Genomic DNA, 25,721 nt, shown 5'->3' with positions numbered 1-25,721 from the left:
GACAGCTTTCTGCTGAGGTTGGCTTTATGGCTGGTCCAAGACAGGCCCTGAGGGTCTTAGTGATCCGTGGGAACTTTGATTTCAGCCAACTGCAGTGGAAGAACTGTCCAAAGGACACATGGCCAAAGACAATGCTCAAGACCTTAGGCCTCACCCCTCTCTAGCCAGCAGAAGGCTAAGAGGAGATGGAAGAAGCCTCTCTCTCCCTAGCATGATGGCTTCACCAGTGGTCAATCACAAAAGGGCTCAAAAAGGAGACCTGTAGAGCAAGGGCATGCCCAATGTCCAAAAACTACTGCCACACACAGAGACCATTCTGTCCATGTGGGATTTTGAGATAAAACCACCTGTTCTGAACAGAATTTCAAACATGTATTGAAAACCAGGCTAACCAGTGCCTGATTTTGAGATAAGACCGTACTTTTTGTTTTGTTGTATTGGACCATATACTTACACACCACTGCAGTTTATCAGCATTTTCATTCTTCAGGGGATACCAGGATGGACCAAAAAGAATCAAAGGCACCAGTACAGCCAGAAATCTGTTTATGTGCAAACTTATCTGCTGTTGGAGTACTTCTGCATGGATCAAGATCAAAAATAGCGGATGGTGGGCAGTCTTGCAGAGCTAGAAAGTTCAGCATTTTCTGGTTTGCAGATGCAACTCCATTGGGGTAGCTCATACATAGCTTCTATGGAGAAAGCATCAACTGGGTCTCATGTATGGCAGTGGAGGGGGCATTTTTCTTGCAGGCAGTATGCAAAGGGAAGGCCAAAAGGGCAGACTCTGTTGTGACACCCTCAAGACAACATAGGGTTTGGCCTCTGGGGCACTGCAGGGGTGCTCTTACAACACAGCCACAGCAAAGCTGGGTCAGAGTGTGGGATGTGGCTTTGAAGTAGGGTGGTGAACTCTTGAAATGATGAGTGGAATGCATCATGGGTTGGAGGGAAGTTGTACAAGCGAACAAGATCAGTGTTTCTTTTTAGGACTGTTACAAGTTTTGCTGCTGAGGGTGAGTTCCTTTGAAAGGTGTCTTCCACTGAAATGCTGATGAAATATTTCAGAAGCAAGCTAAATCAAAACCTATTGGGAACTAGAAGATCCTTATGCATAGGCTACAGTTTTATTTCACTGACTACATGAGTACCGAGATATCTCTTATTTTCTTGACAGCTGGATAGTGGGATATGGATGGACCACTGGGGGTGAAGAGAGATGCAGGTAGAGAGCTCAGCTGGGTGGTCAGCAGAGCCCTGTTCACTTTTGTTCCATCCTGTCCCATGTGTTCATGGGCAGATAGTTAACCAACATGAGGATCCCCTCCTCCCTCAGCTAGGAACACCTCACAGCAGGGTTATCAGGCTTAAGTTTTTCCTACTTGTAGAAATGCAAACTATTTTTATTTCGTGTCTGTAGGATGGAAGGAACCTTCAGTGCTCTGTGAACAGTACTAATGGTGGCTACGCCTGCCTGCCTGAAAGACATGTTTGTAGTTAGCCACCAGTGACATTTATGAGAGATTTGAACCTCTGACAACAGTTGAGCACTAGGTAAATCACAATTTATCCTCCTAATTATTCTTTGGTATAACATGTAGTTGTTCATTGCTATTTAAAGATTTCTTTTAGTACAGTTGGTGCAGTGGATTCAGCTTAAAACAGAGCCAGCTGCTGTGAGGGCAAGCCATGAAGGGGAAAGCCAGTGGCCTCTCCATCATCCCAGTGCTGTCCTTAGGAGGCAGCTTGAGAGAGAAGAGCCCCTTTCTCCAGCATAGCCTGATGCAGTAGGAGGTCTCCTCATATCAGATCTTTACTTGTGCTTTTCTGGAAATACTTCAGCCTTTGCCACAAACTTCATGCTGACATCTCTCTTGGAGAATGGAGGGGAAAGGAGCCTCCTCTCCTGAACATCTCCTAAACTGGTGGGTGAGAGCAGTGGACTCGTCCCTCTGAGTTTCGCCATGAATTGCAGCGTGGTGGTGCCCAGCCTAGACTCCAGCATCCCACTTCAGGCTAGCAGGGGATTTTTGGCAATGGGCTGGACTATTGAGGTCCTGTTCAGCTGCTCTCCACTCCATGCCATGCACCATATTTTGGACCGCAGCTATCAGCTATCTCTGCTGCTCGTTTGTGACTGTCTGTGACTGTCACCTACCTCTTGCTGAGCATGGATTCATTTCTGTGGTGTGACATGATCCCTGCCCATTACACAGGGGCCGTTATCAGCAACATAGCAATTAATCCTATTTCAAAGATAGCAATACACATGTGGATGAGGCCTGCAGGCTGTAAAATGCTTTTGAGCATCTTTAAGATAAAAAAATGTTGAGGCAGTGACTGTTTCTTGTGGGTAGCAGGTAAGAGGACAGAGAGGGAGCATAAAACAGGGCAGGCAGGGAAGAGTCAGCTGCAAATTTGTGAGGAAATAGGTGTAGTGTTATTAAAAGACATATGCACTGGGGAGTCCAAAGCCTGAAAAATCCCTTCATTATCTAGCTAAAGGCTAAAAAAAGCTGTGCCTAAAATGTGAGATATCAGCCTAACAGGTCTGTTTATACAGACTTCTCTAAACAGTTCTCCAGTCAGATCTTTTGCTTCTGCAAAATCTTTCTTTTTCCTTTGTGTTTTGATTCCTTTCATCTTAAAGGACACCCTGCCATTTCCCAATCTGTAAATAAAACTCTCTATGATAAAGGTCACGAGCTCAGTCTCCGGGAAGAATTACCCCACAATGAAAGGTAAAGTCAATTTGGGGCCTACCAGTGCTGCACTTTGCATCACCGCTGCCAAGGCCTGAGGAGCATTGCCCTGTTCCTGGCACCTATTGAGCTTGCATGAACAGCAGATCTGCTCCTTGCAATTATGCTGTGCCACAAAACCAGGACTTTTTGAGATGTATTAAAGCATCAGGAGAGACTGTCACGGTGAGCAGAGCTGAAGAGCACCATTGAACCTAAGTTTCAGCCAGAGTGTCAGAAAAGTTGACTTGCAGGTAGGGTGTGGATTTTGCTTGCTATACGTAATGTGTGTGTGTACAGTCGAATGCCTTGGTCCCTCTGCTCGAAAGCCAGCTCTGTTGGCAACTCCTGCCTGGATTCCACAAGAAAATATTTGGCAAATCACATGCTGACATGTTTATCTTGTTAGCTGTCAGGATGAGTAAGTGTGCATGCTGAACGCTATCATTCAGCTTGAATGGAGCAATAGCTAGCACTCATGAAATCTGACAGAATAAATATATATTCAAACATCATTTTTGTCAGACTCATATTAATCCTTCGTTCAGCTGCTGTCCTAAGTGACCTTAAATAGACCCGTGCTCACTGGAAACCCCAAACTCCAGCACAGTGACTCTATGCAATCCAGAGATGACAAAGGGACACTGTTGCCTGCTAATAAGTGACGAATTGACTTAGCTTCTGCCCTGGCAAATATACATTTACATGTCTTCTAACATCTAATTACACTGAAGCATCCCACAGAAAGCTCATATTTGGGCTTTTTAATGCTAATCCAATAAAAAAGCAATGCAACCGTTTTGAGATAATTATGGCATCAGCAACCCCCTGCCTGCTTCCAGGCAGGCATTCATGGGAACCCCTCGTGGGTGTTCAAACAGTGTGAGAAAATAGCGAGTGCATTGAATCTCATTTCTATGACACAAATATTTCAGTGTGTTAGAGTACCTCAGAGCTAAGAAATCTCTGAAACATCAACATTTGGTTTCCTGCTTGATCTAAGCTGGCCTCGCCTGAGGCAGGAGTCGATAACATACTGCTCCGTTGTTTGCCAGCATTAAGAGTAGCTGAGCTTGTCTGATCAGCTCCCTCTCCAGCAATATCAAAGTGCCTCATTCACATTAAAGAGCATCAAGCTTTGGCCCATTTCCCTTCTGACATTGATCGAAGGGTGGGTAGGAGGGGTGAGGGGAAATTGAAGGTTTCCCCATCCCTGAGTTGTTTTGCTCTTTCCTTCAGCTTGCCCAAGAGGTGCTGGTGTACCCTGGTCCAGGAGGGTAGTTTGCAAAGGGATGGCTTGTAAAGCTCAGTACAATCCTTGCACATGAATGAATGAGGCACTTAAAAGCCCCAGCCAATCTTTTAGGGCTGCTAGTATTGACCATTTAAGGATGGGATTAAGTCAGATGTCTGTGCAACAGGATAAAATCTAGAAAGCAGCACAAGCTCTGGGAAGACAGAGTGGAGTTGCACAGCTCAGAAAGAAAAACATGGCACAGCAATATAAAATGGCAGAATGATGAAATCAGGGCTTTTAGCAGCACCATGCTCTGTTCTAGCAATGACAAAGGTGGACCAGAGATCACTTTTTTCCCAGAACTGATCACATTTCACATTTGGAGCATTTTAAGGGTACGAGACAAGCATCTGAAGTCAGGAAAAGCCAGAGGACGGTACCAGAATCCACAGCTCCTCGCTTTCGACACCTGCATCATCCTCCATGCTTTATTGCCGCAAACATGAACTACCTCTCCTCTGGGTCCCTACCTCCTTTGCTGCTCAGAGAGAATAATATTTATTCAGTATTTTTATCCACAGAGTTCAATGTGTGGTCTTGACTGGCTGCACCGCACAACGCTGAAACCCCGCACCCCCCAGCTCCTGCAGCAAATGCAGCAGCGGGGCAGAAGTTCCCTTTTCGAGTTTTGCCTTGACCCATGCTGCGTGACAGAGGCAGTGGAAGAAAAGCATGATGTCTGTCATCGTTATTTAACAACCGTGCCCTTTTGAAATACCATTAGATGTAGGGAGAGGTGTTTGTTTTAGGAGGAGAGCTTTGTTGGTTTTATTTGTAGTGGTTTTATACTGCATGGTATGTCATGGGAAAGGGAGAACTCCTCTGTGTCCCAAGGAGAGCATCCACGTGAAGCAGAGCATTATAGCAAGCTCTGAGAGGCCTTCCACATTCACCCACTTCAGTAATTTAAAGACAACACTGTCCCTCACATCAGTGTGGTTTAAATTAGGGTAAAATCCTGTACCAGGTTGCTGCAGTAGATGACACAATGATTACCTCTCATCCCCTCTTTCTCTCTGTTCTGAGCAAAAGACAGTAAAATCATTCAGCTCAGGTTATGAATTGCAGGACTGCACAGCACCTGTAATTTCACATAGTTCAAACTAGCTTTTATTTCCCTTGACACAAATGCCAGACCCTTGTGTGCCACTGAAAAGGCTGCAGGCAAGAAAGTGTGGCCAACTGAGTTATGCCAGTAATCCTGAAGTCTGTCAGCCGGCATGGGCTTCCAGGGAAAGAGCAGGTTATACTGGGACAGGAGGGCAAATCTGATGTGAGAATCTATTTTTTTAAGATGAAAGTGCACTGGTTAATGTGGCTGCCTGAGCCAAGGTCAATTCTCATTCCAGATTAAAGGTTTTACCTGGAATACACCAGAAAGCAATAAAGTCAATTACTTCTCAAAGACTTCTATGACTAATACATTTGTTCTCCTCTTGCAGTGGAATGACCTATATTTGCTTTTGATATAAAATTTTTCACAGGGAAAAATTTCCCCTTCAGTAGTGTTTTACTTGCATTTGTCACATGCATTTTACTGGCAGAAAAGTCCTTCTTTTAAAGTGCCCCTTTTCTTTTTCCTTCTGTTCACATTACTAAGAAAGCTTAGAAAATCTTTCTGGAACTACATTCAACTCACTGGCATTTGAAGAATGAACATCTTCCTAAGCAACATAACATCTACGTTTTCATTTGTAATTTAAGCCAGAAAAAAAACAATCACTGTCTTAAAATGCAGCTCCGTGTGTTGTTTTCCATGATTAAGCCACCCCTGAGCCTTGGCCCAGCAAGTCTTTTAGCTGCATACAGCAGCTCATTCAAACAGCATCAGAGGGACCTGGTCCTCGAGGCAGACTGGCCCCACGGGGCACGCCAGGAGAGCACTGTTGCTTTCTGCTCGTTTCAGCAAACACCAAGAGAACATGGCCAGGCTGCCATCACTTCTCTGGCCTGATTTCTTCAAAATCCCACAGCGTAGCTCTTCCAGCTTGAAGGCAGCAAGAATCCCAACTATTTCAACTGTTATTTTCCTGCTTCACTCCATGCTCTGCAGATACATCATTCAGAATTAATCCCAGAGGCAGGCAAGCATTTCTGTATCTCTTTCATAAATATCAATAGCTAAAGGACTGCATAACTGAAAAGCACCTTCAGTATGGAAAGGGGAAGAAGGATGTTCTTCTGGTGGGGAGAAGCCTCACCTCTGCTATCGTCCTTTTAATTATATTGAGCCTGTCTCTTCACCTACCCCTTCCTACCTGTGCTCTTTTGAGGAGAAATCCACAGTCACAGGAGGTTTCTGAAGGACAGAGAGTGTATCTGGGACAGCCAGGGCAGACCTGCTATGCTGTCCGTCTTCCCAACAGTTGAGTGCTTTGTTCTCTGCAAAAGAGGAATCCAAATCCAGACCCCCTGATCCAAATTCTCCAAGCACCTCCAAGCTTTGAGTCTCTTGTGCTCAAAATTCAGTTTCTCTCTAAAAGAAACCAATCTGTAGACCAGCAGAAAGAATGCACCTATTGGGGTGAGGGCTGTGTCTCTCCATGTGTGCTTCAAGAGCAATCAGTGGCAGCCTCAGATGTTGGCTCTAACAACGCCCCAAAGACAGGGGGGTTAAGAAAAGTCATCTTTATGTCTTGAGTAATTTCTCCAACCAAAAGAAAGAGCTCCATTTCAAGCTTGTCAGGCCTTTTCAGGAAAAATGTAGCCACACTGAGCAGATTTCTTGAAAATGCAGGTTTGGGAGTTGAAGCAGCCAAGTGTTGCCATTAATATCCTTTTGTGGCTTTGGAGTCACCTCCCGGTTCTTTGAACTGTTTTGCTGGTGCTGAAGCTGCATCTGCCCGAGATAAACTGTGCAGCCCTGATCTAGGTGGGAGTTCTGGCAAACTTCAGAGAGAAGCTATTGTCACGCTCTGTCATATTAATCTGGCTAGCAAGTCAATGCTGCTGCCAAAAGTCCTTGTGAAATATACTCTAATTAGGCAATTTTACGAATCTTACAAATGGTATGGTGAGGGGGATCCTTGCTTGTTTGTTTTGTTTTTTTTTTTAACTGCTGGATTATAATGTCTCCTAACACGGTAATCAAGTTACAGTCTTGCATAGTTTGTTGGATTTGGCCTTTGAGTTAATCCATCAGTTGCCATTAATTTATACAAACTGTGCAGTCTGAAATAGAAAAAAAGGAAAGTCCTAAGCAAAGGGAAAATATCAATTTAATGTACATTTGGTGCTCCCCAAGCTGACTACTGTTTTCACAAGTAGCCCCTGGTGTGAAGTGCCACGGCTTGTACAAATTTGCTCTTGTACAGATCTAGAGAGAGTCAAGACATGATGAAATACCAAGCAGCAGAGCTTAGCCATGGACCTCAGAGCTTCCCCCCACAGCTCTTCTTAAAAAGAAGCTCAAGAACATTTGTCCTGCTGCCGCAATCATCAGGAACATCATACAGGCACATCCTCAGTGCTTAGCCATTGAAAGGATCTTGATGACTTTAGTCTTCACGTTGTCATTTTTTGTAGGAGTTTCTCTTTTTTTCTTTCTCTTTTCTTCTCTTTTCTTTTTTCTTTTCTTTTAATTTTCATTCCTCTTTTTTCTTTTTCTTGCACCCTAACCTGAACATACCAGCCAGATCCTCATTCACCTTGCTCCCACTGCGAAATTATATCATCAGCTACCCTTGTTCCCAGATCTACTGTCCTAAGTTTTCTTTGCATAAGGCATAAACGATGTGTTAGATTTGAGGTCTGGCAATACTGTTAGTATTTCCTTTCAGGGGAAAAAAAAAAAAAAATATATATATATATGGGGGTGGGGAGGAAAAAAACATCTTCGCACCGTTACCAAATCTATAATGTTTTTCTGGGTGATATTCAGGGCAGTTAGTTAGGAGAAAGGTTTTGAAATGACAGCTCACTCCTTGAAAGAGAACTGTCCCCCAGCAGTGTTCAAGTAGAAACTTAACAAGGAGTTAATGCAAAAAAAAGAGAAATCTTTCTGTTCCAAATCAAGGGATAGTTGGTGCTTTACTCACTGAGCCATTGGGTACTTTGAGCATGTGAGAAAACCTTGACATTTTGGAGCAACCACCATGACAACAGCTCATGAAGGTGTGCTCGAGATCACTTTTGGCCCTTTGCTGCCCTGGGTGCCATCACACAAGGGGACATGGAACCTGCCACACTGCAGGGTCACAGTTGGCCACCTCTAAGGAGCTGCCAGGCACTCCCAGAGCAGTTTGTGGAGCTATGCAGTTACCAGACTTTGGCTTTGAGCTTTCTTTCCTGCTTGTTTTTAATAGTTTGCTGAAGTCGGTGTAATCTGAAACTAGAGTTTGCCACTCTTTGCCCATTCTGGATTATGACCCACAGCGATGGGCTGGAGTCCTGCTGTGCTTGTAAGGCGTCACCAAAATGCTTGCAGTAATTGCAGCCCAGACCAGTTCTCACTCACATGGGTTTCAAACAAGTGCAGAGCCACTGGATTCAGGGCAGTAAATCTTCATCCTTCTCTATGAGAAGGAAAGATGTGCACTGAGCTGCTGTGGGTGTGGCATAACTGTACTTGCTCTTCTTATCCACCTGCTGACAGAATTAGCCCATGTTTGTCTGTCCTCATTTATATCTGCCTCATGACCTCCCTGCTATCCCAGTGCTACTTGAGTTTGATTTTTGTGGTGGAAGAGACTGTCCTGCTCCAGACAACCGGAGAGCTGGAGGCAGCTCTGGCCTGGGGCTGGGATTTCTCACAACAACTCCGTGCCCACAGCCCTCCATAAAGCTTCATCACCATGGTACGAATGGATTTGCAAAGTTATTTCCTCTCTCCTTCTTCCCCCTTCTGTAAATCTGCAATGTCATTAACATGTTAATAATTTTTTAAATTGGCAAGGGCATTTAAATTGAATTTGTTCTCCAAGTGAATATGGAGAAGGAGAACAGCATTAGAGCAGTTAGGAATGAAATAAGTCTATTAGATTTTGCTTCTCCCTCTGGGACACTCACTAAATATAAACTTGGATTCCACTTGCTGTTTGGTGGCCACAGAGAAGACAGCAATATATGTTTTCAGTTGCCTTCACAGGCTGCTAGCTTCATGGCAATGAAGACTTGAGATACTTATTGAACAAACTAAAGGAGAGTCAGCAGTAAGTGAAATAAAATGATCTCCACAGACGGTGATCCTGGAGCCCTCTGTTTGGGAGTCTCTGGACTTGTGTCCTTGGTCCTTCCCAAAAATAAGCCATGGTGGTCTCTTGGTGGTCCCCTGGCTGTGATAATGAGTCTTGAGTCTAAATTAGGTCTGAGCCTGAGCACAGGTCTCAGGCAGAGGCAGTTGTCCCCAACACTGCAGCTACAAGCCTTGGTACCAGGTTGGGCATGGGCTCTCTGCATCACAGTTCTACAGCATCCCTGTCCCCCTGGCCACCCTGTGTGGCTGTCCTGAGCACTACGCTGATGGGAGGCAGCTGTCAGTTTATTTTATTATTTCTGTGAGCAACTATTAATCATCCAGTTTCTCTTAATTCTGTTATTTTCAGAGGTGCAGAAGGAACATTAAACAAATAATAAACTTCTTACAACTAAGAAGGATTAGCATCAAATGCTCAAACAAAGTACAGCAGGGGTTTTAAGGAAAATTATGTTTTCCATTTGTCAGTCTTCCACGCCAAACCCCAGGGCAACAATCGCAGACAGCACATTTTGCAACTCTAAAGGAGCCTCAGCAGTTTTATTTTATCTTGAGTGTGGTACAAGGAAAACTTGTGAACAGAGACCCAGACAAAGTCATTGAAGTTCAGTTCAATCACGTGCTTTGGAGGAAAGCTGTGTGATAGAAAAAGAAACATTTTCAAAATCATCTAAAAAATGACATCAGAGTCCAACACCATGCTGGGGACCTGTCCTTTACAGCCACTTTGTAGCTTCTGGAAATGTTAACCATATAATTTTGTGTGGATATTTCTCCATCACTCAAGACTGGGAGATATTAAAGGAAAAGTGCAAAGATTGCCATCACAAAGCTCCGCTGAAGATGGACACAACATCAGAGCCAGCAGGGGGAAGTGGGAGGCAACAAGGAAAATACCTTTTCTACTACAGAGGGGCAATATCTCATCCAAAACCAAAGCCTCCAAACTACCTACAAACACGCTCTTTCTGCAAAAGTCATTCTCAAAGGATTCCAGCTGGTTCCAGAAATTCTTAAATACATTTTCTTATAACTTCCAGCTTCAACTGGTTACTCGTAGTGGATTGATATGTTATTCTGCCTACACAACTGAGGAGTTTTCCGTTATCATGCATATGTCAACACAAAGAGTAACAATTGTGAATTGTATGAGATGGGGAATGAATGGAGGATGATCTGGGATAACAGCGATTTGACAAAATGAGGATACTATGGAGGAGTTTTGGAATGAGTGCTCACACACCTTCATTTACTGCTGCCAGGTCTGTTTGTTGCCATTCCTTACCCTGGTCCAAGTCTTTTCCTTACATGATGCTGCCTACCCAAGAGAAGTTCAAGGGCAACTGCTTAATGGCACAAAAGTTAAAGTGGAGAGAGAGTTTGAATATGTCTGATCCTGCCGAAAGGACAAGCTGTGTTCTGTAAAAAAGGGTGCAGGATCACCAGCAAAAAGAAAAGATGGAGGAGACATCTTCCTCATCTTTTCGGTGTGCAGGCTTCCTTGGTGCTTTCCTCCCGCCCTTTGCATAATGGCACCAGAAGCCTGTAATGTATTTATTACTGTTGGAAATGCTGAACCTGAACATGGGAGACGTGTGGGACAGTGGAGATACTATGGAGCAGAAGCTGTGAATGCTGACACAGAGTTGCCAAAGCTTGCCATGAATAATGTAAGAATGTCACCAGTCCTTTTCGTGCCCATACGGGGAGGTTTGAGTGAATTCAGTGCTAATGCACTCTCTGAGGACCTACACTGCCAACTGTATTTTCGTGAGGTGGAGTGGGAAAACTTAAAATCAGCCACCAAAGTTAAACTGCTTCCCATTTCTCTCTAAGATGGTTACTGCTGAGCATAAATATGCATACGATAAAAATGTCCCTTTTTCTGGGCAGAATGACTGCAAGTAACACAATCAGTGTTGGATGCTGATACTGTAGTGAGAACTTCCTCTACATCCCGCCCGTTGGCACAGCTCACTAGAGACAGTATTCAAACCCACTGTTGCGAACACATAGCTGTAGCTCTGTGAGCAGAACTTGTGCTTGTGCACACACAGTGCCGCACAGCATACCCTCAGCTCTGCAGCAGTATGCTGGCTATTGCACTCTACCCTGCTTCACCGTGGGGAAAAAAAGTGGAAAAAGTACACAAAATGGAGAAATCAAGGAAGACTAAAGAAGGTAACCCAGATGTCATCATCGGTGACTTTGGAAGAACCATGTTAGCATTAATTGTTGTCATGATAACTGTCCAGCTGCTCCCAGACTGAAGTACTCATATTCTGGCCATACAGAGGATCAACCGTAATCATGCAGTGCAACCCTGCAGTGCTGCCTTCAGGGCTGTGCTGCCATGGAGCACATAGAGGTGATTAAGACAGAAGAAAAAAGGTGAGGCTCTTCCTTATGGTCCCATGGATGCATTAGAAACTCCTGTTTCCCAGAGTTCATCAACTGGGTTATCCAAGCAAATTGAAGAGGATTTGACAAACTTCAGCTCATTGATCCTCTCACTGACTGAACACTAATAGCAAACCCTAATTGGTTCACACAGTTTAGGCCAAACCAGGGTTGGAGTCATGCATTGATTTCTTAATGATATATAATGAACTGGCAATCACTGAACGATACATTCAGGATTAATATCAGTCATAGGACAAATAACCACAATACCAGCCACAGGTGGTTACATGCAACTACGAATTTCTAAACCCTCTCTGTAACTGATACCAACATGTGCCACATGCACACAGACTTGTGTGCACACACATATTCCTCTCCCAGGCTGTAAGGGTTACAGACTCCCATCTTCATCTGGGGGTGCAGGACCCCTGCCCGCACAGCCCTGCTGTGGGAGATGTGGGTGCTCCAACCCTGTGCAGTCCTGCGCTGTCACCCACCCATGCCACCCCAGATGAAGCTGAGTACTGCACCGGTGAACTGATTCCCCTGCTTCCTGTGGTGCACCCGTTCTGGAGGGGACACTTCAGGATTCCCAGGACACCTCCTCTGCCAACATGCATTTTGCAGTGTGGACCTGTGGTGATCATGCAAAATTATTTCCTAGTTCTCACAAGTACAGAACCACTTTGGTTTTGAGCTCCTGAGCATAGCAATAGAAGTGGAAGGATTTACTAAGTGATCTGCCAAGGAATAACCCTAGGGGGCTGCTTTGTGCACATGCAACAACCCCTCCCAGACTCAGAAGTACTAGAGCCTTACTCTGAGGGGGTGAAGAAGCAGAGCCCTCACCTTCCCATGGAAGTGAGAACATTACGGTTTGAGAGACTGTGAATGGATCTGGCCCTTGTAAATAAAATAACTTTCATCATTCATCTGTCATCTTCACAGATCTCTCCTTTCTGCTAATAAGTGTGTTTTCAGATGCTGAATTATGGATTATCATCTTTTAATCTCTGAAACCAAGATATATTTTAACAGGTTTTAACCTACAATTTCTGATTCTTCAGGGGACCCAGAGTCAGAAAGTCAAACAAACCAGAGCACAGTCCTTTCTGCAAAGACCTTGGGTTGCAGTTAGTAGAAACAGTAGAGCTTGCAGTACATGTGTACTGTCTATGTCAAGTTCTACTTTTTGTTAAAGGCAATGATGATAGGAAAAAAATAGTCTGATCTCTGGAGAGCTTCAGTTCCACTGTTCAGGGGTATTTTAGAAACACTTGCAGAAGGTCAATGCGGCATTATTTAGTATCGAGGTCTCCATCTTATTACTTGAACTAAGAACGAGAGGATAGTGAATTTTGGAATAAGCGCTCCCTTTTTCCTGAGCCTTGGGTGGCTGGGAAAAATCTTCTGATCTGTCCTTTTTCAGAAGTGAGAAGGATAAATGAAGACTGATGCCCCCTTCAGTATGCAAATCACATTTTACAAGAACAGGTAATTCATTACATTAAATTTCATTAAATCCTGGGTTTGATCCCAAGAAGGCAGGGGAGAGAAAACTCATTTTTTATTTTGGTTCCTATGGGTTAGTTGCATTGGAGGGTCTGCAGTAATTCAAGCAGTACCAGGAGCAACAGTGGGTGAAGAGAGCGTCATATTTCACAGATGAGAAGGAGGAATTTCACCCTAAGCTTGAGCCTTGAGTGTGGAAAATCAGGAGAAACACACAACAGCCACCCCACTGTAAATATCCTGACTTATTTCTGTGAAGTGATAGATATTACTGCTTCTACACATAGATACTAAAATTGAAAATGTCCTTCTTCATGTTTAAAAGAGAGTACTTGTTCTCTAATTCAAACAAACTAAAGGAAACAAAATGTGTTTTAATGAAGACCTAAGTCAGCAGTGTTATTAAACCATTTGAGATTTGTACCTAGTCCTAGTCTGAGATTTAAGGGAATAATGTGGGCCAAGGAAGTTGTTAATCTCAAGTCAAAGTGTGTATAGATGAAGCATTGTTTTACTTTTGAAGGAAAAGACACTGCATAATAGAAGATTTTTTGACTCTTACTTGAGTACTTCTGTAAAGTATTTTGTAAGGGCTGAAAGTGACTGTCCAAGGAGAACATGTAATGTCATGGTATCTGACAGTACTAGATTTGTAATAAAACCAAGGTATAATAGTATAAGGAAAATATTAAAAAAGAAACAAACAAAAAAAATGTTTTAAAGTATAGCACTTGTTTTTAAAATATTGCTGCTTTCCTTTTATTCCACTGGGAGCAGCAAAAACACATTTAATATACTCACTGCTTAGAAGTCAGTATCTCTACCTGGTCTAAAAGATAATCTGATGTGATTTAAAATTCCATGTATTGTTTCTGCACCTAAATTCGATCAACTGTACTTGGTCGAGATTTCTGTCATCTCAATGTGTAAATGACTGTCTAATCAGAAATACTTTACATAAGGGTTTTGGTATAGAGTTCACATTACCTTGGGGTCTCCCATACAATAAATATAGAGACTTTCTGGTGATGTTAAATATACATCATTGCAGCTGAGTTTAGTGTACAGGTAGCAAATGCTTTTGAGTTTCTGTCTGTATGGAATGTGATTTATGTGACCTCTTCAGAATGAAGCAGACCCTGACCCCAAACATGACCTGAGCATCTCTGACATCTTTACTTCAGGCTTAAGCTCCTTGTAAGTCCTCCTCATAGGTCTTGCTACAACAGCTAACATCTGTCTGTATTAGTTCTGTACATCTTCTACAAACTGAAATGCCACCAAGCAAGAAAAACAGCTTTGTGTTTTATCACTTGCACTTCTCTTCACTATGAGGCCCCTCAGTGATGCTTGGCTTTTGGGTATGTTTGAAAAGAAAAGAGTTCAGAACAAGTTTGTGAGGCCCATGAAGGGATGCTCTTCTGACTTCTTAGTCTGCTGACATTAAACTTGGACAATTTGCAAGACTAACATCTTGATCAATAGACATGAACACTGGAAATCATGGGGCTGCTATTCACTCCAAAATTCAAGTTTGAATTTCCAGCAAAAAGATTTCTAGGATGGTCCCATGTATAATTTAAAGTGAACAGGCTGGTGACTATAAATAAACTAACAGTACACAGCTGATGAATGATGAAGCAACCATCCTGTGGTCTTTCTATTTATAAAGTAAATCAGTACTTTACCTTCTGATTACACAAAGAGCAGGCCTATGCCTCAGCATCATACTACCTGATCACGGACTTAAAGGAAGGAAAGAGCTGATAGAAGTCCTCATATCATGGTGATCCAAATATCCCGTTTCTCAAATGTTCAAAATACCTTTCTTTCTCCAGGGCTTCAGTAATACTGGGATTTATTTGCAAACAGAACCCTAGTAATAAGCCTTACCACCAAATGTTATTTGCAGCAAAGCAAGTATCTGTAATAAAATGTAGAGAACTAACCAAATTCTAAAAGGGAATAAAATTTACTTCAGAAGTTAAAAATAGCTACTTTATGGAGTTCAGATTTACTAGTGATGTAAATCAATTTAATTTAGTAGGATTATTTGGCAGAAATATAGCCTGATACATCTAGGCTTACCAAATGATGATACTTAACAAAGACCTAATATTTTGTTAATTTTCCTGATGTATATTAACAAATTCTGTATTTTTGCAACCTATTTCTGGTATACACTCTATATAGTACAGTGAGTAATTAAAACCTTGGCCTTTCTCTTGAGCTAGCTACTTATTTATTTCTGGTGATAAAACAGCATAGCACTAGCAGCAAAGTCGATATATGGTGACGTATTTCTCTAAATAGTGAAAATCAAAGGGTATCATTCACAGCAAAGAAAAGCCTTTGTTTATGGTCTTTCCTTATTAAAACCAATTACTTGTGTTTCCTTTATTGATGCTTTCTTGAGAGAGAGAACTATTTGAAAGGGTATGTCTAGAGAAATGAGTGATGTTTGGTGACAGCAGGTGCTCAAGAGATCCCCTGCAAAGGAGCAGTGCCTATGCTGGAGTCATCCTTCTGCCCAATTCCATTCCTTTGCTACAAAACCTGTGTGGTTTTTCCAGGAATTGCGAATGGCATGTGTCAGCATGAGCATTCACGTCCCAGGTCAGTGATTTAAGACTCGCTGCATGTACCAGGAAATTGAAAACTTCTGTTATCTATCTCAGCTGAAGAAGTTGTTTTGGTGTCTGTTAACAGGAATTGGCAAGTTCTGCCCAGGTTGAAAAGTAGCTTACAAAGCCTCTGGATATGGTGACTGAGCAGGAGGAGGAATAATAATGCTCCCCTGAAGGGATGCAAGCACCATAATAACCTGTACAGAAAGCTGTAACAAGATTTTAGAAAAGTGATGTTTCTTTTGATTAAGAGCTGAATCTAGAGGTTTCTGAGACTGGAGAGGGACTGAATAGACATGACTTTTGTCTGTTCTAGTTATGAGAAACAACTTAATCTAATGTCATGAGTTAAGCTGACAGGGATCCAGGACTCCTGCAGTTACAAATCTGACTCCACCTCTGAGCTGGCCAACTCAAGTAGCTTTTTGACTCTGCCAGGCAACGTTAAGATTGAAGTAGGAACAGCAATATAGACAGGGTTCAGATTAATGTATTCACAGAGATTAAATAGTCCATCATTTGCAGTCTTTTGGTTGTCCTTTGGCAGCCATGCTGAATTCCCATTGTTGAGACCCAGCAGTGGCTATCCATAGTAGCAGGGCCTACCCCTACCCATAATGGGTCAGAGAGTAGTCGTGGTGGACTGCAGGAGAAAGCATACACTTTCCTGGGTCAGTGTGCAGCCTCTTCAGTGCTCTGATCTGTTTCCTCTGCCCATGAGCAGAGAGAAGCTTGCAAGGTGAGATGAAGCCTGCAGAGCAGTCCTCACGTCTTGCACCAAGGATCCTGGGGTACATCCTGGGGCAGTGCTGTCTTCAAGACATCAACCCGGAGTTACCATACAGGAGAGGGCATGCCCTTGTTGGATTTGACTGCTCTTGAGGTGTTTTGTCTGTCCCAAACAGTGGATGGACTGTTAAATGCTGACTCCACATGCTATGCCGACCAGTCCACTCCAGTCCTGCCTGCCTTGCTGGAGCTGGCTGCAAGGACTAGCTGAATGTCTGGCAGCCTGGCACTGTGAGCAGAAAGGTGGTTGTTATCTAGCAGTGATACAATTAGACACTTGCCTCCTGCATTGGACACAACAGCCTCACACCATGTTTGCAGAACAAGGCATGATGCATCAGCTTTGCTTTCCCTGGCTTGTTGCTTCAGTGTCCCTTGGACTGCTGGGATTACTCAATAGCGGCATGGCAACATTCACCCTACTCATTAGGTCTTAGAAGGATGACACTTTCTAGGTGGTTAGATACTGAATTGACAAGCTGCCCTGTGTGACTTGGTTAGGTTTTATTTGTGCAGTGAAATGGGCAATAATCAGAGGTCCAGTTGCTTTGCAGCTTTAGTATTTCCCCACTTATCTTCTCCCAGCAAAACAATTTGCACATCTTTGTTTAACTAATTTCCCCAAAGTTGCCTGAGAGTCTTTTCTGTGTTAAGTCAGTACATAACCATATGAAAACTTAAACAGAAAGCCACTTCCTTTGCTATTTAATTTGAGGAAGGGGAAAGGAGGGTTAATAGGTAATTTGTAGGACCCAGATTGGAGGGCAAATCAGTTCTTAATGTAACAGCAGCCATGAATGAATTCTGCCTAGTGACAGGCAAAAATCTTGATAGAGCTGAAAAGCCAGTGGGACGCTAGTGATGAGTGTCAAGGTGTGAGGAGAAATCAGTGTCCAGTTGCTAGGTGATACATGTCTGACAGACCACTCTTCTGCAAAGGTGAGTGTGGTTTTCTTCTTTTGTTTTAGCAAATATGATTACCTCTAGTAAATCACATATCCACACAGGTCTTTCTCCTCTAGTGCTTCTCCTGACTGATGGACTATTTGTTTGGTTTTTTTAATAACCCATACTTCTCTTTCTGCACTATTCTCTACAGTTAATGAAATCTAAGTGAGAACCTTGTAGCAACTGAAGAGGCACTTTTGTGTGAGCTGGGGAGACTAGGTCACAAAATAAGCCATACTTCTCCCAAGAAGCAAAAACTGGCCTCTCGGCTACTGTCTCTCAAGATGCAGGACTGCCCAGTGCTAGTAATTTGATCACAGTTGGAACTTAACTAGCATTATTCCTGTTGTTGGAAATCACAGTCACTCTTCAGCACAATGTAAATGTATATATATTTATACTTCATATGTGTGCTCCTCCTTCCCTCACTTGCAGGTAGGACTCAACATCAGTCCTGACTTGTTTGAGCTGCTACCGATAGTAGGTTAAACCCCATATTATTCCACTGAGTGGCCAGAATCCTAAGTCTATTCATTATTCATTTATTAAGTAATGTCTTAACTGTGGGGCTTTTCAACATTGACTTGATTAGTGTAGCCGTAATAATGCAAAACTTCTGATAGGGAGAAAGGAGTATGGACAAAAACAGTTCATTGTCAACATGCTTAGCCTTCTCTGTGTGGTCACAGAACACAGTGCACTGTACCTGTCTCTTCCCAAGGGTGTGCTTTGGGAGATAATATCTATAAGGGTTGCTTTTGGAAGAAAACTCCAGACGTCTCCTGGATTTGCGTAAGAATAAACCCAGAAGAGGAAGGAGTCTGGATAGTTCCTGAAAAAGAGTTGCCTTCCTCTCTTGGATAGTGATCCATCATTTCAGGCTTCCTAGGTTGGGTGGTGCTTATTACAATCTGAGTTTCACTAGCCAGGTCTGGCTAGGTCCTACAAGCTCCACGAAGTTAACTTAAAATTCATCCATCAAGTTTGTTAGCAGTGTTGTGCTGCCCCCATGAACAGCAGATCAGCAACAGTTTGGGAAAGGTGGGGGCTCACAGGTACAGCACAGCCACACAGGGACTGCGTAAGGCCACACAACACCTTACTACCTTTGCTCATGTTGAGTTACGTGCTCTTCAAATGTCCTGGTCTGTATCAACAGTGCCTGTTTTTTCCTGTCATTGTTATTTCTAAATCTGGATTTCCTTTGATTTTCTTTGTTTTAATTCCTTAAGGAATGAGATATTGAACCCTTTTTTAAAATGCAGCCCATATCAAAAGTTCAGAAGATGGCTGTGACATGTTTGTGTCCAGCAACTCATGTGATTTTCCTCTCAGGTCAGGCAACTATGCTTTCGGCAGAACTTCCCTAGAACCTTCTTGAGATTTAATCCAAAAGCAGTATTTGACTTTCTAAACTACCAAATGTTATTGTCTCCTCTTACAAAAAGGCATGTTTTCCAGTGCATGCTCATAGTTTAATGTGGAAAATGTGACATGACAACGAAGAGCAATATGCTGAGGCCTCTCCTTAGCATAGAATACAGCTTAAAATTCCTTTTATGATCTTTGAAAATACAAGCATGTTTTGATACTGCTATGATATTGAATGCATTTCTGACTTTTTGTTCTGGAGCTCATCACCACAAATAACCTCGTTCTGTTTCAGGCTAATGTTCACATCACTGTAAACAACCTACCAATATGGTAGAGCAGTGTCCATCAGAGTTGAAAACGTTGTATAACTTCTCATACAACAGCTGTGGCAAACTGCTTTGATGACATGCATGATTGCCAATGATATACAAACATGACCTGCTGACCCAGCCCAAAATGGTTGGTGATTGCTCTAGAGTTTGAGTCAGAAGCTCAGATGGCTGCAGAGTACTTGGTTTTTACATGCTCTAGTGAGCAGTAGTGGGGTGAGCTAAAGATCTATGGATGAAGAACACAGAAGGACAACCCTGGGAGTGACCTGGTCTTCATGCTGTACCCATTGTTCTAAACCCTTCCTTAGTGGCAGAATCAAAATGGCTTTGCAATCGGATGTAGTACTAACTTTTGCTGCATGTCTTCTCCATCATGTGCATCACCCTCTGCTTCCCCAGTAGCTGCCGACTGCTTTGGCCTCTCTCTTGCCCTTCTCCCAGCCTTGTGCCAGCTCTCCCTACAGGTCAGCAGCTGTTTTAATGACTCCAGCACAGCAATAAAGCAAAATACCACCCAAATAAGGGACAAGGCTGCTGTTGTAGGAGGGACAAACAGGGAGGCTACATCTATGTTCCATTTGGAAAGTTGTTGCTAATATTTGAGACTTACAGCTCAATGCTTTTTAGGAAGATCTCGGGAAGCTTTCAGTTCTGCTGTCACTACCATGTGGACAGGGAAGCCATCAGTGTTCCCAGGCCTCCACCATTGCTCCAGAGCTGCATGCTGGGCCAAGACAAAGCACACACCACCATAAACTGGCCCAGCATTCCACATCCAGTGAGGCAGATGTGCAGCCTGGGTCACATTTACTTGCCCATGCTCCAGATGATCAACAGGGAAAACTGTCCTTTTCCACAAATGTGTTAGAGGCTTAAGGGGACACTTTCACAAAAGTCAGCTCATTTAAACGGCATTATTCCAGGAACTCCAGGAAGCCTAGCGGTCGGTCTTGTATAATTTCAGTATGCCATCACATCTGATACCATCTTTTCTCCCTGCAATCCTCAGGCTCATAGGCCATGTCTGTCCTGAGCAGAGCTGTCTGGATCCATTCAGTGGCCATGCAGCTAGGGGCTAGGGCACTGATCTTTGCATGAATGAGCTCTATCCCCTCCACCCCATGACCGGGGACATGTTGGTGTGAGACACTGAAAAAAGCAAACGTGGCAAAACCAGTTCTGCAACATCCAGCCGCAGAAGATGGGACAATCCCTAGTCAGGATAAGGTGAATTGCGATTTACATACCAATGACAAGCTAGAGCCACAGACAAAGGACAGCTGGCTGATACAGGAGGTGGGGGACTGTTGAAGGTCACCGAGCTCGGTGTTCTGATAGGCCCAGCATCACACAAAGGGAGAAGACCCCAGACCACTTGAGACTATTCAAGGAGACCATTCAGGACTCTTCCATCTGTCGCAATCACCCCTCAGTGACGCCTACACAACAGACCAAAGATTATGCAAGCAGGCGATCCAGAACCCACCTATGCAAGCACTGGTAGCACCGTCCAGCATCCTGAGGACTACTCCACCCAGCAGGTGGAGTCTCACCGCAGGAACTGAACAAGACACTGGAGGCTGCTGCACATCACTGGATCCAGGACTATGAACACTATCATACACAATGTGGGGCAATAAGAATGGTGAAATCTCTCTCTCTCTCCTTTCTTTCCTATACTTCTATTCTTTTGCTTTCCTTTTTATAAGGAAAATAGTAAGATTTACAGCCCCACATGTGCTGCAAACTTTTATGTTTACCAATTGAGCCTAAATATCACAATTCTTTCTGCCACCAACTCATTTGCCAATTGGGCCAAGCTGCAAAATAAAAACTTTTTCTTTACTGACCTTAAGTATTGTGTATATTCTTTTCCAACCAAGGGGACCGATGAATCTGAGTCACCTCTCCCCTCACCCATACCTCTGGGTGGGACATGACACTTGGCAATGGCCCTTCATGTGCACTGTCCCCTGAGTCATGACTGGGCACAGGCCAGGAAAATGCCTGTTGGCATGGCCAAAACTGGTGGTGAGGAACCAGCCAAGAGTTTGGACAGCTATGGGATACTGTCTTGTGCAGGCTCAGCCCAAGTTTTCCTCTGTGTTTTTTTTTTTTTTTTCTTTCTTAACTTCCTGAAGAAAAAAGAGATGCTTCATTTGACATTTTTCACTTTACATTTCCACTGAGAGAACCTCCGTTTTCCAAATAGCTTGGGTTTTTCTTCTGGGAAATTGTCAGATGTAACTTACATTAAACTCTCATCTTCAACAGACATCATATAAGCTCCTTTAGCTGTCAGAGAGAAATTGGTTTTGCTTGAATTACAAATATATTTAAAACACTTCTCTCTCGCTTGTGAATCAAGTACTTTATTTCTTATTCAGGAAAAAAATATCTCACTCTCAAAACAGAGGCAGAGCTGGCATAGTAACACTGTATTTAGACTTGAGATCACCAAATGGGTTCAATTTTAAGTAATCAATGTCCAGAGCTGATAACTCCAGCAGCTATTCAAACTGCTTCTAACAACTCATGAGTTCAGAATTTTTATTGTTTTTCATGCAAAATGTATGTGACTATGTTTCATCTCAAAGACTTCTTTCCCTGAATGTCTTGGTTGTAGCAAAACCGACAGAACTTTAGTGTGAATTATGTGTTCCTTAGGTCACCCTATGCCTTTGATGAACACAGCCAAGTCCTATGACTTTGCTTCATTTGCAGTAGTTTCTCGGTACCCACTGTTGTCTTTCCACTCCAGCTGAAGGTATAATCAGTGGCTGTGGAGAGCGAGAGTTTTATTAGTGTAAATTAGGCTGGCCTATTGCTCTGCTTTTTTTGTCAAGGGATTGGCAAACTTTTCCTCAATTCCCTTTTCCACTAATGAGCTCAGAGCAGCAGAAAAAAAAACCCCAAAGGCATGGAGACCAGTCACACTCCCGGGACCACTGTTTCCTTGCAGATATGTTGGGATCTAGAAATGCTAATCTATCAACACCAGGAATGTTTAGCCACCTAACGTACTGGAACCAGTTTCAGCCTCCTGTAATTCCCTTTGCTTAAGTGGAATTACTCCAGGAGTAAATGTGGCTCCCAATACTGTGTGCAAAAAAAGCCAGTTAGGTTCTAATGTGTACAGACTCTGGAAAAAATAGGAAAGAAAAATACCTTAGAGGAAGATGATGTATATTGTGGCAGCTACTCTGGCTCAGGAAAAATACCCTAATTTGTCAAAATAAATGAGTTTATTTAAGATTACTGTATCCTAAAATTCTAGAATGAGACTTACCTAATTATTTTTTAAATAACAAGGCCATTGATTTATGGAAAAGTTTGTGTGGCCTATAAGACTATAATTCCTTTCTGGAAAGAGAAGAGAGATCATGGATATAAGGCCAATATGCTTAATTAAAAAAAAAAATATATCCAACAGCACCAAAAAACTCATGCCTTCAGGAAGGGTAAGAAGTGCTTCTGAGCATGAGACATGTGTGGGGTAGGTAATAAAAGGGAAATTAAGTGCCTTTTGCAGCAGAGGCACTGCTCTTCTGCTTGCCCAAGGGGAAATAGCAGGTTTCCTGAGACAAGTTCGTATTTAGACACCAAACAATCTGAAAGGGACCTTGTGAGGAGTCTCTGGTCTACTGGGTCATCCTCCCCTGCTGGAAATGCACATCTCTGCTGGAAGGTCCCTGAGGGCATTTCTCCCCAAGAGAGCAGGCAGTGCTGACATCCCAGAGGGTCTGTGAAAAGGCAGTGGCTTTGCCTTGAAGCCAGGGCTTGGCAGGATCTCCTGTGGAGCTTTTAAAGTTATCCCCGCTTCCCTTCTGGCATGGGAAGTGGTTGTCCTCCACGGATGGTGATTGCATACGTTCCCTGGTGAACAAGGGACATTCAGGGATATGTTCCTGGAAGAGGAGGAATCATGGATATCTTCAGCTCATCACAGCAACATCTCAAATCCAACCCATCTGCAGGCAAATTTTCCACTGTTGGGAATCTTATGATAGCTTATGACTGCAGCATTACATCATTGAGCTGGATCCAGCCCAGGGCCAAAGCACTCCTGGTTTAATGTAATGAGACATTACCCTTTTGGCTACAGCAGAGCGATGACCTTGAATGATGGGAGGAGTGCTAATCTGCAGAGCATTTATGTGCAATTCTAAATTAGATTAACATTTGCTGTGTATTCGGTTGTTGGGTAATGATCTATCATTCCACTTTCCAAAAGAGAGCAGCAATGGCCAGGGTGATTTTCTACAGAGCATGCAAAGAGATGAAGATGGTGCAGGATACCTACAGAGAACCAGCCTCCCCAGAATCACTGTACTTTTCTTTTATGTCAAATCCCTTGTCCTCTAAATTTTGAAAGCAGACTTCAAAATTTTTGGTATATCAGATGTTTCACAACGACAATGAACTCAGTTAACAATTGATGCCACTCACAGCATAAGAATTTTGGTCAGTCTGCCATCAGTAATAACTGACATCTTTGTTGCGAACAGCACTGGTTGTGCTTAAATGTTCAGGTTACAAAACCTTCATCTTGACTCTTCTCTCTTGGGAATTTTCTTATTTTAAATAAAATACCCTTGGTGAATCTCTGGCTGTAGCTAGAGGATTGTCTTTCCAATGGCCAAAACAAGAGGGTGTCTGACCTGCTAGTTTCACTGAGCGTTGCTCAGTTCTCAAGAGTTAAAAGACCAATAATTATGATTTGCTACTTCTAACGTGATGTGATATACCACTGTATGCAGCAATATGTCAGAGTGAAAGGACATCATATAGCTGATTGACAGTAAAAGGAGATGTGTAGCAATTCTGTAAGTGATACTTGCATTTCCCACGGGAATGAAACAGACGGTTTGATAAGCTGTTCTGCACAGCATCCTAAAGCTTTCTGACAACAGGGAAAGACCGTGTTTAATTTTTGCAGTAATTTTATGGTCTCAGGAAATGATAGTCATAGTGAACCAGGGTGATGGGGAGCTTTAATCTCACTGTTGTGTAATCAGTTCAAGGAGGTGTTGTTAGGAGTGCTGGGAGTCATTGCCACTGCCTGGGGTGGCACCATGATGCACCAGCTTGGGAGTAATGACATCACGTTTGAATTATGGGTGCAGAGGAGATCTCCAGGAGGGTATGTGTTCCTCTTCCACTAGATGCTGGAGAGTCAATGGATCATTGAGTCATTGGGTGTCAGGAAATGGCACCTTGTCATAGGAAACGATGAAAAGACAGATAGTCATGTTCGAGTGCAAGCTTTCTACTTTGTAATGGTGGGAAAGTGTCTGAACTTGAGATTGGAACTACACACCCCTCCACGCCCTCTGCTTATCACAGGTAGGAAAATGCCTTTTTTTCCTTGAGAAGATATAAGAGGGATGGTTACTCCTGTTACCTCTACCATTCCCACTCTTTGCATTTTGCCACCAAACAATTACAGCACCCTGGCTCCCAGATCACTGCAGATGACAACACCTGTCTGATATGGACCAATGTCCAGGGCAATGGGAACAGCTCTGCCCAGCCTCTGCATCTGCTGAGCAGAAGCATCTGGATTTGCTTCTCTGTGTCTCATCAGTTAGCCACTTTTCAGAAGGTTTTTGAGGCTGCTGTATGATTTTTTAATATTAAAAAAAAGAAAAAAGTCGGAGATCAGACAAAATCGCCCATGTCTTAGTGTTACGTTTGGTCATGTATGACCAGTAGTGGTTTAGTCCTTTGTCTTCTTTCTCTGCCTTATACCTTCTCTTCTATATGTACCTTTTCAATGACAGTAATTTTTGATGTGTTTTATCACCAAAATTGATACTCAAGAGTTTTGTGAAAAGAACATCTGAAGATGAAAAATCTCACTGAATAAAATTCTAAAAACATTCCCTATGAAGTTTTTAATCTTCCAGCAGGTCTTGGCAGAACTAATTTGGTTCCTGGGATTTTTTTGTTCTGTTGCATATTTTATTGCCTAAAACAGTTGTACACAGGACACAGGAAGATTGACGTTGTAGGAAGGACATACACATATCCTTCCTTCACTCACACGCTCTTGAGAGAGTGTGATGGACATGAAGAGAGGGACAGATCTGGGAGGTATTTTTTCTTGCCACGTGACATGCGTCACATATTGCTTTCTTCTATCATGAAGCAAGAAGCACCATTAGCTTAGAGGAAACATTAGCTTTTCCTGCATTCATCCCTTCTCTTCACATGCTAGACTGCTTAGGCAGGTAGGCTGCTCCTACCTGGTATCCTACCTCGGTTCTAAAGGGGGAACATATACATTCTACTAGCTCTAAAATGTAAATAATAGGCAGAATGCAGGGTAGCCAAGCTACAGTAGTAGAGAAACCCTTATGTTTGTGGGTGATCAAACATTCACATAATTAAACTCAAACTAGGTAGCATATTGCTTCCACAGAGTACTTTGTTTCTCCCTTGCTGCCTTTAACAGCCTTTGGACGCTCCAGCCTTTCACACGCAACTCTGACTCTGTTTCTT

The sequence above is a fragment of the Patagioenas fasciata genome, chromosome 2, assembly GCF_037038585.1.
Source record: "Patagioenas fasciata isolate bPatFas1 chromosome 2, bPatFas1.hap1, whole genome shotgun sequence".
In the NCBI taxonomy this organism is placed as follows: domain Eukaryota; kingdom Metazoa; phylum Chordata; class Aves; order Columbiformes; family Columbidae; genus Patagioenas; species Patagioenas fasciata.
This window is presented reverse-complemented; position numbering follows the sequence as displayed.